The sequence below is a fragment of the Vombatus ursinus genome, unplaced genomic scaffold (assembly GCF_900497805.2).
Source record: "Vombatus ursinus unplaced genomic scaffold, bare-nosed wombat genome assembly UNPS02014812.1, whole genome shotgun sequence".
Lineage (NCBI taxonomy): Eukaryota > Metazoa > Chordata > Mammalia > Diprotodontia > Vombatidae > Vombatus > Vombatus ursinus.
Genome location: NW_020954590.1, coordinates 70,046,345 through 70,061,707, shown reverse-complemented (window position 1 = coordinate 70,061,707; position 15,363 = coordinate 70,046,345).

Below are 15,363 nucleotides of genomic sequence, written 5' to 3'. Positions count from 1 at the left end.
GGATTACATGCAGTTTTGATGGGTGGGTTATTTTGGATGTAATCCTAGCTTCCTTGCCTTCTTCCATATCATATTCCAAACCCTCCACTCATTTAATATGAAAGCTATTACATCTTTTATGAGCCTGAATGTAGCTGCATAGTATTTGACTTGTCTCTTTCTGCCTATTTGAAGTAGTTTCTCTTTATTCTGGTTGCTCCAGAATTTGCCTAAAATATTCCTCAGAGTTTTCATTTTGGGATGTTTTTCAGGTGGTGATCAGTGGATGCTTTAATTTGTATTTTACTCTCTGGATCTAAGATATCAAGGTATTTTTCCCTGATAATTTCTTGAAATAACACATCTAGGATCTTTTTGTTATTTTGTCTTTCAAGTAGTCCAATAATTCTTAAATTATATCTCCTTGATCTGTTTTCCAGGTCAGGTGTTTTTCCAATGAGATGTTTCACATTTTCTAGTTTTTATTTTTTTTATTCTGACTTTATATTGTTTCTTCATTTCTCATGGAGTCATTAGCTTCCACTTGTTCAATTCTATTTTTTTTTCCTTCAATGAGCTTTTGTACCTCTTTTTTTCTATTTGGACAATTCTGTTTTTTTTTTTTAAGAAGTTGTTTTCTTCAGTGAATTTTCAACTCCTCCTTTCCATTTGGTCTATTCTGCTTTTTAAATAATTCTTTTCTTCAGTGTATTTTTATTTCTCTTTTTACCATTTGACCAATTCTGTTTTATAAGGTATTATTTTCATCAGTATTTCTGTGCATCTTTTACCAAGCTGTTAATTCTATTTTCACATTTTTTTGCATCATTCTCATTTATTTTCCCAATTTTTCCTCTGCCACTCATTGCTTTCTTTGACTTTTCCCAGGAATTCTCATTGGGCTTAGGTCCAATTTGCATTTTTATTTGAGGCTTTGTTTGTTGCTATTTTCACATTGTTGTTCTTTTGAGTGTCTTGGTCTTCCCTGCCACCATGGTAGCTTTTTATAGACAAATTCCTTTTTTTTTTTTTGTTTTTGTTTGCTCATGTTTGCTCCTCTCCAGCCTATTTCATACCTTTGAATTTATTTTGAAGTTGGTTCTGCCTATCTGGGGTAGGAAGGCACTATCCTAGACTTTGGACTTTTTTTTTTTTTCTGCTGTTTTCAGAGCTAGTTCTGGGGATCTGCATGTTTATGGTGCTTCCAAGGTGGTGTGATTGTGGAAAAAGTATGTTCCCTGCTCTCTTCATCTGCCCTCTGTTCTTTATCCAGGAAGGTCCCTGGTACCCTGCCCCCATAAGTGCTAGCACTCCTCTTGGCTTTGGAAGTGTAACCAGATCCCCTACTTTCCTGTAGCCACAAACACCAATTGTACTCTTTGCCTTGTATTTGCAACCAAGGCTCCTGATATCTTGCAATCAGCCTCCAGCACTTGTCTCTATCCTGGAACTGCAACTCAGAATGGAGTTGCCAATCAAAACCAGCTATAGCTAGTGTCAGCAAAAGGCATGCTTTAAGTTCTTTCTGACCAGTTGTTTAACCCCCTTACCACCTGCAGGTTGATTGCTCCAGAACTTCCTCTGCTGCAGCAGCTGCTGTTGCTGCCACTGTCCCTGGTGTCACACAGTTTTCCTGCCAACCTCCTAAGTTTCCTTAGCATGGAAAAAATGTCTCACCCTGACTTTCTGTTGGCTCTGACACTCCAAAATTTGATTTAAGGCATTATTTGAAAGTTGTTTGAAGTGGAATCTTGAAAGAGTTCAAATAAATTGCCTCTAATCCACCATCTTGGCTCCTGTCTCCCATTTCTTATTACTGTCAACAATCTAACTACATGGCACTCTCTCACTTTTGTTAATTATTTCAATATTTTACTTATAGTCTTTATCTTCATTGCATTGCCTGACATTGTCCTTGGTGACTCATCTTGATGTTGATGTTCATATAGAAGAACAGTTGAACATCCCATCTCCGCAGTTCGAGTTCCGCAAAGCTCATGGTCTTCATTGCTCTAGAGGCACCTAGGTAGCATAGCCAATGCAGTGCTGGACTTCGCATCAGCAACACCTGGGTTTGAAAATTACCTCAGATTCTAGCTATGAAACCCTGAACAAATAATTTAATCTCTTAGTATCACTTACCTTATCTTCATATAATAGCAACTATATCTCATTATATGAGGATCAAATCAGATAATATATAAAAGTGTTTTGTGAATCATAGCACTCTACATTAATGCTAGTTATTATTGTTGTTCTTATCCATTTTCACCCTGTTTTAGCTACCCATGAAGGTTGTCATGAATTTGACCTAATTATTACTCAAAATGTCAACATCCCAACATTTTAAATTCTGAAATCTGTTTCTTTTTCTTCTGCTCTGTCACTGTCTCTGAACCTGTTATTTGCTCTCAACATCTGCTCTAGTTCCTCTACTCTTTTATTCATCCAGTCTGTCTCTTCAATTTCACTTCCTTTCGGGAACAATTTTGACTGTCTAAGTGAACTATTTAAATAGGCCCTTTTCCCTTGAATGTCCTGAATCCTTTTCCTTTTACTCTCCCCACCCTTTTAATTCCTAACCCTCACTATATCATCTCTATTTCAAATCCTGAGCCTCAAAAAACAACTGAGGAAGTCAAAAAATGAAACAAAACAAAACAAACAAACAAAAATACATTGTTTGGACACTAACTGCTACACAATTATTTAATTTGTCTTTATTGATTTCTTATCAAGTTTCTACAGTAACTGACCCAAAGTTCTCTAACCACAGGCTCCTCACTCCATTTTTACACTCATTTCTCAGCAGGCAACCTGCAATTGTAATTTATTGAGAAGTCTAAGCTGGCATTCTTCAGTTCTCAACAACTCCATGAAACTCTACCATATCTCCTCAGGGATTTTTCACTCCTGTGCTTAGTACAGTGCCTGACACATACTAGGCACTTAATAAATACCAGTTGACTGGCTAATCTTAAAAGATGTGACTCTCTTCCCTGTCTAACCTATTTACATTATTGATTTTATCCCTTCCATCTTTTCTGTAACTTACCACATAAATCATTACCTCTTTCTCATCTTCAATTTCTTCCTCTGTATTTTGTCTGTCATGGGTTAAGCTTTCTTCTTATAACCCTCTTATTGTCTCCTTCCTTTGTTTTTCACCTGGCATTCACACTTTTTTAACCTCCATGGAAATCATTCTCTATATATGAATGAATGAAGCATTCATTAATCACTTACTGTGTTCCCAGCATGATGTGTTGTTTTGGGTACTCAAGCACAAGAAAAGAGAAAGTTATTACCTCTCAATCATACAGTATAAGACAGAGAAGACAAAACATTGAGGATTTGTGGATAGGAAATGGTATTTTCATCTTGGACATCAAGGACATAGTGGGCACAGCCAAAAAGCAGTCAATGGATATGACTTTTTCAGATGCAAAGATGCTGTTGATTTGATTACTTGTCCCAAAACCAGGTGCCAGTCTAGAATGAGTGATCAGAGAGAGAAGATTGTGTGTGTGTGTGTGTGTGTGTGTGTGTGTGTGTGTGTTATTTAATATAAATGCCTTTCTGGAACTGTAACTTCAATTTTCTAGTTGAATATCCCTCCAAACTCATAAGACACAAATGGAAAGTGAGCACTAGATTTGGAATTAAAACACTTGAATTCAAATACTAGCTCTATCACTTACTACCTGTGTGAACTTGAGCAAAAACACATTACATATCTGGGCCTATTCCTCATCTGAAAAGAGGTTGGTTCAGTGAATGATGGTAATCTAAATATATGTTCTTATGGTTTTCAAAAACAAAAAAAAATCTACCTCCTATGCACTTCCATATATATATATATATGTATATACATATACACACATACATATGTGTATATATACATCATATGTATATGTATAATATATATGTATATGCATATAGCAGCATATACGTATATGTATAATAAATATGTATGCATATAGCAGCACTATACTCCAGACTAGTCAGTCTCAAAAAAAAAATCATTTCATTTTTGACTCTTCTTTTTCCTTAACAGATCACATTTGAAAAGTTATTCTGTTAACACTATCTCTAGTACCTCATACATTTATAGCTTCTTCTCCACTTACATGACTATAGCCCTAACTAACGCCCTCATCATGTCTTGCCTTAAATATAGAAAAGACTCTCAAATAGTCTCCCGTTCTATAGCTTCTTCTTTTTTCTGTAAGTCAAATCCCTCTTGTGCTTTTATTTCTTTTTTAAAGAGGGAGGTAGGAGACAATATCTCTGGAATAGTCTTTTGAGTAATAAGATCCTCTGTTCTGGGCACACCCCACTTCTCTTTCTTAGCATTCTATCTTGATTTTCTGAAGTCTTCCATTTCTGAAATATTCCATACTAAAATTTTCTCTGCTGGATATTTCCAGCCCCATGCTATACTTAAACAAGTTATATGGTTGAATGTCAATCATTGGCAGGGATCTCTGTCTGTGACAACAGAGGGGGTGGTGATATAATCTTAAGAGAACTTTTACTTTTAATGTGACATGATGAGGGAATAAACATTTATATAATACCTACTATGCTTCAGAAACCATGTTAAACACTTTTAAAAAATACAAATATTACCTCATTTTATTCTCAGAACAACCTTGGGATATGTTATTATTATCGCTATCTTGTAGTTAAAGAAATTGAGGCAGACAGAAATGAAGTAACTTGCCCGGAGTGACACAGCTAGTATCTGAGGCCAAATTTTAACTCAAGTATTCCTGACTCCAGGCCCAGCTATCTAGCCACTGTGCTACTTAGTTGCTTCATAGAAAACCCTGAGGGGTTTGTGGCTTTAGCAGATGGGCAGGAAACCTTATCAGTTAAAGTGGAAGAACTTCTGCCTGGCATACATATAACAATATATTATTACAATATGCCATGGGGAAGATCAATTATTTTTTTTCTCTCCTGGTATCATGATAACTTTGTCCATAAAGCAATTAGTGAATGGGGCTATACATACATAAACTTGCCCCAAGGCTCTTGTTGATTTTGCTCCTTTTGTACATGTTTTTTTTTAATCTTAGGAGAATGAGAACCATGAGAGAGAGGCACATAGCACTGGAGAAAACCTTGTGAGTTGAAAAAAATGAAGAGGAGGGAGTTTCCTCACTGGGAATTACCTACATCATATAATTTCAAATCTGAACTAAAATAAAATTTGAACTAAGTTAATTGAAAAAAATTATTATATCTGACATTCAGAATGAAAATATGAAGTTGTTTAGTGAATTTGTTATTTTTTCCCATTTATGATCCCAAGAACTATCTTTCATTAGTATTCTGATAATATTCTTTCATCTGGAAATGCCCCAAGACTTCTATGATGCCTCTTTCAGTGATGCTGAGAGGAATGACCTCATAATAGAGTTTGAAAATATATGAAGGGAAATAAAATCTATAATAAAGTACCTTTTATCATCTTACTTTGGGCTTTGGAATTTATATTTTTATAAGAAATGGTCATAATTTCCAGTTTATTCTTTGCAATACCTGACATATTATGGGCTTTCAGGTATTAAACACATCTCCAGTGCCCTCAAACTACCTCTACCTGAGCTATTGAATGGGAAAATTATGTTTTATGGTTAAATCCACAACATTAAGACATAAACCTGTTGCCAAAATAGTCTTATGTCCAAGACTAAAAAAAACTCATCACTAATTAGTATAGAATCATCATCTTATAGTTGGAAAATACCTTTGATGATGATCAGCTAGTCTACCCCTTAGCCAAATCATGGATCTTGCATATGATAACCCCAAAAAGTCTTTGTCCAGTCTTTACTTCCCCATGACAGGGAACAACTAGTATCCTACAAATAAACTCAATCCATTAACTAGGCAAATTCTAAATGATAGGAATATTTTCTTAAAGTTGAGCTGAAAATTGCCTTGTAAACTTGTTACTGGTTCTACATTCCAAGAAAAAAGTGGAAAGAATGTAACCCATCTTACACATGATAATCCTTCACAATATATACATTCTGCTCTCATGTTCTCTCTCATCTCTTATCCAGCTTGAACATCTCCAATACTTTGGACCAATTCTGGTATTGCCTAGGCTTTTGTGCTCTAACTGGATTATCCACCTTTAAAAGTACTCTAGTGCAGTTAGGTGGATCAGTGGATAGAGTGCTGGTAGTGGGTGGTGGTAGTCAGGAAGACTCATCTTGAGTTCATATCTGGCCTCAGACACATACTAGCTGTGTGACCACAGGTAAGTCACTTAACCCTCCTTACTTCAGTTTCCTCATTTGTAAAATGAGCTGGAAAAGGAAATAGCAAACAACTCCAGTATATTTGCCAAGAATACCTCATATTGGGTCATGAAGAGTCAGACATGATTGAAATGACTGAACAACAATTGTATTCTAGACATTCTCCACAAACTTAATTTAATCTAACAACTATGGATATTCTATTAAAAAACTTGTATTATTTAACTTTCAATAGATTCATAGAAATATCTAGAAACACATTCTTCTGCAAGTTGCTGCGACAATTGTTGGGTATACAAACATGAATATTACATATACCCTTTTTCTAGAAGATAGCATTCCAAAAGTGGGCAATGATATGTACACACATGACTATGATAAAAAGAATAGTGTGAAAAGTGTAATGGAGAGGTCCAGAAACAATGCTATAAAAATTGAAGAAAGGGATCATTCTCCAAAATAAATACTGGTTTCTGTGTTAGTTGTCATTCTCAAGATTAATAAAGAACATTAAAATGAGAGAGAGAATAGTCATTATATCTGAAATCAGTGGAAATTGTTATTCAAAATGAATCCTGGACAAAGGTGATGAAAAATCAGAGAATATGAGCCCACTGATCTAATTAGGCAAAAAAAAAAATCACACAATTCATAACAAACATACATTTTTATGTTAAATGTATAATTACATATATGATACAATTGATATAAATATCAAAATGTGTATTTTAAAGAAAATGGACTGTTGGCCCCTCAAATTTTATGTTTGCTTTGGGTGAAAAATTACCATAACATTTAAAAATTAAAACATAATTTTGGGTATGATAATATATTATGTTTATGTAGAATATATTTTTACTTTTATTCAGTTCCTAAGAAGATTTAGATTGACTCCCACTTCAATGTAAATGGATATTCCCATTTTTTTGACCTGTCACTGATTCAATAATAGTTACTTTTTGTCATCTCATGTCAGATTTCTCACATTAAACTAAAATGTCATTCTTCATTAAACCAAGAAAACACCTTCATTAACAAACCACTCTTTTACAAATGACTCCCATTCTAGACTTGTCTCAGAGAACTTTCAGCTCTAGGAGACTATTTGACATTTTAATAGGTCTGTCATCTTCCATGCCTCATGGTTGCTAATTAATTTGTAACCTTGAGGATTAGTCAAAGTAACTGCTTTTTGTCTACCACTGATCACACTCATTCTATTCCATGGCAATATCAATTCCCATTCTGCTTGTGGGTGGTCACTCTCATTTGGGAAACATGATTATACTTTAAAACGAATAAACACACAAACAAATAAAAATAAACAAACCTTCCCTAGCAGCCAGTCAACAGAATTTTTCAAGTAATTAGTCTTGTCAGGGTTGTAATATTTCAATTTATATTTTGCCTTTTTTTTTTTCCTTTGGGGGTCACATTTTCCATTTTTCTTCTTAATGTTAGCTAGATGGCACAGTGCCTGGAGTCAGGAAAAATCATCTTCTTGAGTTCAAATCTGGCCTCAGCTACAGCTGTGTGATCCTAGCCAAGTCACTTAGCCCTGTTTTCCATCTATAAAATGAGCTAAGGAAATGGCAAGTATTTTTGCCAAGAAAACTCCAAGGGGATCAAGAAGATTCAGTCATCACTGAAAAATAACTGAATATAGTCCCTTTACAGATCAATTCAATTTTAGGTAAACATAAGGAAAATTAATTATAGACTTGTCTCTTGCTTTTTAGCTGTTCTGTAAGATGTTATTTTTTAAGGTTTCTTGAGTTTGGGGGAGCTATTAGATTCAGTGTCAGACATTTCCTGTTGACAAGATGCGCCAGAAAACAACCTAAACACAAACTCTCTCAAATGTAATGATGATTAAATCAAAATGTATTCCATTCTGGTTATGAAAAAATACAATTCAAAGTAAAAGAACAAAATTGAAACACTTGGTAAAGGAAACAAAAGTCTTGCTTCAGACAAATGTCAGACAATACCTTTTATGATGGTATTTTAAATTTATATTCTGTTAGACTTAAAAGGCACAGTTGCAAAGGCATGTTGCAAAATAATTCCCTTCTAGTCTACATTCAGGTATGCTGTCTGGGGATGTTATGGGATTCTCTGATTAGGTTCTGAGATTTGTCCTTCATTTTTGAAGAAGACAATGATATCACGGAGATGATGACATGACTTGCAATTGACTTTGATTTGAATGAGGGAGTGCTATGCAAAGTCACCAGCCTCACTGTTTCCTCCAGAGCCATCTGGGTGCACTGGCCAGATATTGATCAGGATAGCTAGAGATGGCTCAGGTTGCAGTGGGAGATCTTGGCCCTTTTAAGTTAAGGTCTTTTCAAGTTCTCACTTTGAGTGAAGCAATGTCCACTCAGTAAATAGGCCTCTTTAAGAAGTGAGTCAAGGGATGGCCTTTTAATAATAAAGAAAAAATAAAGAAATTAAAAAAAATCAAACTGGGAGGGAAAAACCAACAGGGTTGTTGGCCAAAAGAGAAACAGTTACTATTTACATTTATTCTGATCCAGGAGGGCCTAAAAGATAACCATTAAGTGGTGCTTAGGTAGGGACTTATTGCTGTCCAATCCATGAGGTCTAGAGTGAATCTCATTCCCTAAATCACTCTTTTGTAGTGACAGCTAGATTATTCCTATTAATTAATTTATTGAGTGAGTAATTATCTTGTGTCTTAATTTTGACATCTGGACTAAGCTCCATAGCACTTTTAGACTTCTTGGACAAAAGATCTCTTGGATAAATAAGATTCAATCATTTCAAAGGGGGAATTAACCCCATTTAATGAATATGACTATTCAAGGAAGTATATGGAAGCAATCTGATACCATGAATGCTTTTTGTTGGTGTTGTTGTTGTTCTTGTTGTTTTCAGTAACTGGGAGTAGGCAATTGGTTACTTTGAGAGGTAGTGCTTCTGAGAAAATGAAGAGAAGCTTTTGATGAATTTAAATATTTCAATTTGTTGAAAGTTTGATAAATGTAAGGTTATTTACTTGTAGACAAATAGCAACTAACCATTAGAGAAAAATGTAATAAGAAAAACAGTTATTGAATGTAGAATCATAGTGGTCCTTGTTCATAAAATATTACTTTTATAAGGAAATGTAAAAAAATACCAGCTAAGAAAGTTTACTACAAAAGGGAATGCAATGCTTGAAAGTTAATATAGAGAAATTTATTTATTTGGTTAGAGACAAATATTAATCATTAAGTATGTATGTATGCATAATGATTTATTCATATTGATGTGTGTAAAATACCTTCATTTAAAGGAGAGATGGTAAACTGCATAGTAGGCTTTGAATAGTGGCTACTGATAAGACAGAAATGAATTGTAAATGACAGATGTCTGGAAACCTGGGTGATAACTAAGTTTCAAGACTACATCATTGCTTGATTTTGTTCTAGTTTTTATTCTCTCTTTTTCATTTTTTATAAATCCATAAAGGAAAGGAAATATATTTTCATTTAGCATTTATCTTTAAAGAATTCTGAGCATATCACATACAAAATATTGTATTTTTTTAAATTTTAAGTTCCAAATTCTCTCCCTCCTTCCACCTACTACCTACCCCACCTATTGAGAAAGCATGAAATAAAATACCCATCATAAAAGTGAAATCTTTAAAACATACTTCCCCATTACCAATGTTGCAAAAAAAAGGGGGGTGGAGCCAAGATAGCTAGTAAAAGCAGTGACTTGCTTGAGCTCTCCCCCAAACCTCTTAGTTTGGGATAAGATGAAGAGAAATATAGTTAGTTTTTTTTTTCACAACATGACTACTATGTTAGTGTTTTTCATGACTACACATGTATAACCTATATTGAGTTGTCTGCCTTCTCAATGAGGGTGGTTGGGGAAGGAGAAAGGGAGAAAATTTGGAACCCAAGGTTTTAAAAAAAATGTTAAAAATTGTTTCCACAAGCAACTGGGAAATAAGATATACAGGCAAGGAAGTATAGAAATCTATCCTGCCCTACAGGAAAATAGAAGGGGAAGGGAATAAGAGAAGGAGGAGGAGATAGAAGGGAGGGCAGATAAGGGGAAGGGGTATTCAGAATGCACAGCATCTTGGGATGGGGGGAGGGATGAGATGGGGAGAAAATTTGGGACTCAAAATCTTCTGGAAGTGAATATTGAAAACTAAAAATAAATAAATTAAGAAAAAGCAAGAAATATAAAATGAAAAAAAAAATGCCTCAATCTGCATTCAGAGTTCTTCAATTCACTCCCTGGAGGCAGATAACATTTGTTTTATTTTTATTTTCTGTTTTGTTTAGTTAGTTTCTTTATTATGAGTCCTTTGGAATTATCTTGGATCATTATTTTGATCAAATATCTAAGTCTTTCACAGTTGATTATTGTTATACAATATTGCTGTCACTATGTGTAATGTTCTCCTACTTCTACTCACTATATCAGCTTATATGTCTTCCCACATTTTTCTGAAACATCTCTCTTTTCTTACAGCTTAATAGTATTTCATTACAATCATATACCACAACTTGTTTAGCCATTCCCTAACAATAGACACTCCTCAGTTTCCAATTCTTTTCCACCACAAAAGAGGTACTGTAAATATTTTTGTACATATGAGTCCTTTTCTTTTATTAAAAAAATCTCTCTTGGATGCAGAACTAATAGTGGTATTTATGGGACAAAGGGTAAGCAGAGTTTTATAACCCTTTGGGCATAGTTCCAAAATGTTCTCCAGAATGGTTGGACCAGTTCACATCTCCAGTATCAGTATATTAGTGAACCTATTTTTGACATGCCCTCCAGCACTTGTTGATTTCTTCTCTATTACATTAGCCAATCTGATAGATGTGAAGTGGTACTTCAGAGTTGTTCTAATTTAAATTCTAATCATTAGTCATTTATAACATGTTTCCACATGATTATTGATAACTTAGATTTATTCTTCTTAATACTTCCTGTTAATATCTTTCACTACCAATTGGAGAATGTCTTTCTTTTTTTTTTAAATTTAGCTTAGTTCCATATATATTTAAGAAATTAAACTTTATTGGAAAAACTTGCTGTAAACCCTACTCCCATTTTCCTGCTTTTCTTTGAATCTTCACTGCATTGATTTTGTTTGGGGAAAAACTTCTTAATTAAATATAGAAAAAATATTCAATATATTTTCCATGGTCTTCACTATAGGTTTTTATTTAATATTTTTTATTTTTTCTCAAATTTAACAGAGAAATAATTTTTAACATTTTTTTCATTTTGAGTTCTAAATTATCTTTCTTCCTAACTCTCCTCCACTCTCATTGAGATGGCAAACAATTTGATGTTGGGTTATACATGTGCAGTCATGCAAAACACATTTTCATATTAGTCATGTTATGAAAGAAAACATAGACCGTCACAAAAAAAGAAAAAAAAAGAATGTTTAAAGATAAATATGCTTCAATCTGCATTCAGATTCCACAATTTTATTATCTGAATATTGATTGCATTTTTCTTCCTAAGTCATTTGGAATTTGTTTGTATCATTGTATTGGTGAGAATAGCTAAGTTATTCACAATTGATCACTGCACATTATTACCATTTCTGTGTATAATGTTCTCTTGGTTTTACTCTTTTTTGTACAACAATTTATATTAGTCTTTCTAGCTTTTTTGGAAACCATCTTGTTCAGCATTTTTTATTTTTGGCTAGGCAGTGGGGTTAAGTGACTTGCCCAGAGTCACACACCTAGTAAGTGTTATGCATCTGAAGCCTGATTTGAACTCAAGTCCTCCTGAATCCAGGGCCAGTGCTCTATCCACTGTGCCACCTAACTGCCCCTTGGTCACCATTTCTTATAGCACAATAGTATTTCATCACAATCATATATCACACTTTTTAACCATTCTCCAGTTGATGGGCATCCCCTCAATTTACAATTCTGTGCCACCACTGAAAGAGCTGTAATAAATATTTTGTGCATATAGTTTCTTTTCCTTTTTCTTTTTTATCTCTTTGGAATACAGACCTAATAGTGGTATACTGCTATGCCAAAAGGTATCTGTGATTTCATAGCCTTTTGGGCATAGTTACAAATTGCTCTACATAATGATTCAGTTCACAATTCCACCTACAGTGAGTTAGTGTCTAAATTTTCCCACATCCCCTACAACATTTGCAATTTATCCTTTTCTGTCACATTAACCAAACTGTTAGGTATGGGGTGGTAGCTCTGAGATCTTTTGATTTTTATTTCTCTAACCAGTGGTGATTTCAAGTATTTTTAGTATGGCTATACATAGCTTTAGTTCTTTTTTCTTTCTTTCTGAAATCTCCCTGTTCCTATCCCGTGGGAATTTATCAGTTGGGAAATGGTGCTTATTTCTCTAAATTTGACTCAGTTCTCTACATACTTGACAAATGAGAACTTTATCAGAAAAACTTGCAGTAAACATTTTTTCACAGTTATGATTAGTAACTGTTTTTCTTGTATACCATTTCACGTTTGTTTATCCTACTCTCTATCTCCTTTTCACACTCTCCATTCTCAAAAGTGTTTTGCTTCTGATGATTGCCTCCCCCAATCTGTTCTCTTTTCTGACTGCACATCTCATTCCCCTTCCTCTCCTAATTTTCTGTAGGGTAAGATGGATTTCTATACCCAATTGAATATGTATGTTATTCCTTCTTTGAACCAATTCCAATGACATTAAGGTTCATATGCTTCCCCTCACTTACCTCATCAACCCCTCCACTGTAAAAGCTCTTTTGTGTCTCTTTTATGTGAGATAATTTCTCACATTCTACCTCTCCCTTTACTCTTCTGCTAGTGCACCCTTCTTTCTCATGCTTTAATTTTATTTTGTAAAATTTTGTAAAAATCATCACATTACTGTCAACTTACATCTGTGCCTTCTGTATACCTATTCTTGATCTAATGATGAAAAAGTTCTTAGGAGTTTCAAGAATCATCTTCCCATTTAGGAATATAAACAATTTAACCTTATTGAATCCACTATGATTTCTCTTTCCTAGTTATTGTTTTATATTTCTCTTGAGTCTTGTATCTATTCAGTTCTGGTCTTTTCATCGGGAATGCTTGAAAGTCCTTTATTTCATTGAATATCAATTTTTTCCCCTGAAGGATCATACTTAATTTTGCTTGGTAGGTAATTCTTTGTTGTAATTCTAGCTCTTTTGCCTTCCCGAATATCACATCTTAAGGCCTCACATCTTTTAATGTAGAAGCTGCTAAATCTTGTGCTATCCTTGTGGCTCAATGATATTTTAACTGTTTGTTTGTTTGTTTTTTCCTAGCTGCTTGAAGTATTTTCTATTTGCCCTGGGAGTTATGGAATTTGACTATACTATTCCTGGGAGTTTCCATTTTGGTAACTCTTTCAGTAAGTGATCAGTAGGTTCTTTCAATGGCTATTTTACCCTTTAGCTCTAGAATATCAGGGCAGTTTTTCTTGATTTCTTGAAATATGATGTCTAGTCTTTTTTTTTAAATCATGGCTTTCAGGTAGTCATACATTTCTTAAAAATGATATCTCTTGGATCTATTCTCCAGGTCAGTTGTTTTTCCAATGAGATATTTCACACTTCTACTTTAAAAAAAAATTCTTTTGATTTTGTTTGATTGTTTCTTAATGTCTCATGGAGTCATTAGTTTCCACTTGCCCAATTCTAAGGAATTCTAAGGAATTCCATTTAATAATTCCATTTAAGGAATTATTTTCTTCAGTGAGTTTTTTTTTTAACCTCTTTTTCTATTTGACCATTTCTACTTGTTAAGGAATTTGTTTCTTCAGTGTTTGTACATTTTTTTCCATGGGGACAATTCTGCTTTTGAAGGAGGTTTTTGTTTTTGTTTTTGTGTGTGTGTGTGTGTATGTGTGCGTGTGTGTGTGTGTATGTGTGTGTACATGCAGCTATTTTCATAACTAGTTCTGGGAGTCTATAAGTTTTCAGTTCTTTGAAGGTGATATGATCTAAGGAGAAGTGAGTTTATTACTCTCCTGGCCTGTGATCTGGTCTTTGAGCATACACAAGCACTCTTTTCTGTGCTGGGGCTGTGATCAGGGTCCCTTCTCCTCTGTGGCCACAAGCTCTGCTGTGCTAGTACACCTTCTCACCCTGGGATTGAAACCCAAGTCTGCAATGTGGGACTGCCTATGGGCAATGCAACAGAATCCTGAACCCAGTGCCAGCAAAGGGACTCCTTCAATCTCTTTGTTACCAGTGACCTGCTTATGATCTGTAGGCCAAAAGTTCCATTAGATACTGCTGTCTCTGCTGATTCAGTCATCCTTAAGGTCTATTATTGGATTGCTGGGATGAGGCTTATGATGGTATAGCCTATGCCTAACTGTGATCCACTTTTACTCCACTGCTACAGACCTTTTATCTAGACTTTCTGTTTTGTCTTGGGCTGGAAAATTGCTTACTCTTTCCTTTTGTCATTTTTGACACTCCAGAATTTGTTTGGAAGTGTTATTTAAAGTTGTTTGGAGGGGAATTTGGCAGAGCTCAGGTGAGTTTCTGTGTTTTCTAGATCATCTTGGCTCCATTCCCAGATCCTCACAATCTCTTGATCATAGATCTGGCATTTAATATTTCTTCATGCTCCCCTAATTTGAATTTGATATCACCATCTATGTCTAAATCAGATACCCATTGTGACCTTTATTTTGAATATAGTGTGATATGTTCATCTTTACCTAGTTTCTGCCATAATGCTTTCCAGTTTTCCAACAGTTTTTTGCCAAATAATGAGTTTTCCCACAAAGCTTAAATCTTTGGGTTTAAAAAAGACTAGATTACTCTAGTCATTTACTTCTATATATTGCATTAATTAAACACTATTTCTTATGCAGTAAAAGCTTTTTTTAAATAATTACAACTTTGTAGTATAATTTAATATATGGTACTGCTAGATTTCCTTCTTATGTTTTTATTTTAAATTTAATCTCTTGGTATTCTTAACCTTTTGTTTCTCCACATGAATTTCATTATTTTTATAGCTCTATAAATAATTCATTCATAGTCTGACTATGATGGAACTCAATAAGCAAATCAGGTTATGTAGATTTGTCATATTTATTATATTGTCTC